Source organism: Volvox carteri, assembly GCF_000143455.1.
Source record: "Volvox carteri f. nagariensis unplaced genomic scaffold VOLCAscaffold_81, whole genome shotgun sequence".
Lineage (NCBI taxonomy): Eukaryota > Viridiplantae > Chlorophyta > Chlorophyceae > Chlamydomonadales > Volvocaceae > Volvox > Volvox carteri.
The window spans coordinates 522,555-524,286 of NW_003307624.1; positions in this window are offsets into that span (position 1 = coordinate 522,555).

Here is a 1,732-nt window from a genome sequence, read left to right on the forward strand (position 1 = left end):
TGCGCGTGCAAACGATCGCGTGCGGCCATCGCGGTGTCGCGCTTTGCATCCCCATATTGTAACAGGAATTTATCACGCAACAAATCGCGGGTAAGTGGTTGCGCGCCGGACTTGTGCTTAAGGAAAAGATCTGCGGCCCACTCCTGAGCCTTGCCCGTAAGCCAAAACATAAAGTGCTCAAGCGGGTCCATTTGCGACAAGTCAAAATATTGCATAAGGAGCGCAAACCATGTCTTAGTATTAGTAATTTGCGAATCCTTCTTTCCACTAAAACGAGGTGGTGCAAGGATACGCTTATTTACCTCGGAGGGACGAGCAGACTTGGAAGGAGGGGCCGCCGAGCCGGAAGGACCACCGGCTTGCTTGGCGATGCCCTCGCCCCAGAGCTGCTTGACCTCTTCCAAGCGTACTTCGGGATTAAGGTGGCGCTGCAGAAGCGCCTGGAAAGCGCAATTCTGCAGCATATCCACGTCAAGAAACGCGGCCAGATTGCTGTCCAGCGTCTCGCAGATGCCATCAATAATTATCGTCTTACGCCTAGTGTCCGACGTACTCGGAGGCGGCGACGTAGGTGACAAATCCCGAAGCTGCGCTTGCACATCCTTCAGGGCGGAGGTTATTTCACCCAAGCGCTCGCCGTATTCGGCGAGAATGCCGTGAACCTCTCCCTTAAAGGAAGCCCTACAAACACGGAGGGGGGTTAAGAACGTTCTTAACTCGTTCTTAGCCCAGCCAAATTGATAAAATTGAATAACCATTAGAACGTTCTTACACCGTTCTAAGAACGTTCTAAGAACGTTCGTAAGGCATCCGTTTATCTTAAAACCATTCTTTGAAATTCTTTAGCATTCTTTGGGGCCCAGCAGTCTTAGGTATTCTCTTCCATTCTTTGGGGTGTTCTTATTCGTTCTTAGACCAACTTAGTGTTAAAGCATACTTAGCTGCTCTTTGGCCGGTTTTAACCATTCTTATCATAGGGTTGCTAAGTATGGCACTCGTTCTTAAGTCTCATTCTTAAGAAATAAAACCACTCTTTACCATTCTTTAGCATTCTTTAGGGCCAGCAGTCTTATGTATTCTTTTCGTTCTTTGGGGTGTTCTTATACATTCTTAGGCAAACTTATTCATTCTTTGCCTAAAGCATACTTAGCTGCTCTTTGGCCGGTTTTAACCGTTCTTACCATAGGTTCGCTAAGTATGGCACTCATTCTTAAGTCATATTCTCAGGAAATTCTTTTTGCTGCTTACATTCTTAAGCCTTAAAAATGTGGGATTCTTAAGGGTCATGATGAAAATTCAAACACACGTTTCGACCTCTGCATTCTCACATGCACCTCTATTGGTAGGCGCCCTTTATTAGGATATCCACATGTAGGTTATTCTTACATTGAAATCCATTTCGCGTATTGTATTGGAATCGAACCTAAGACTGCGATACTATTATACTATAATGTTTCCCTAAACCTATGCTGTAATAAACGACACTAGACGCGGGCTGTGTCGCCCGCGAGGGGGCCGTAGTCCCCCGGTAAATTCCGCGTTGCATGGTGCTGTCGTAAGCGTGTACAGCATAGCAAAGCATAGCGCGTACGGCATAGCACAGCATAGCATAGTTTGTACGGCATAGCATAGCACGTACGGCAGAATACGGCAAAGCACAGCATAGCAAAGTTCGTACGGCATAGCGTAGCACGTACGGCATAGCGTAGCACGTACGGCGTGTACAGCGCGG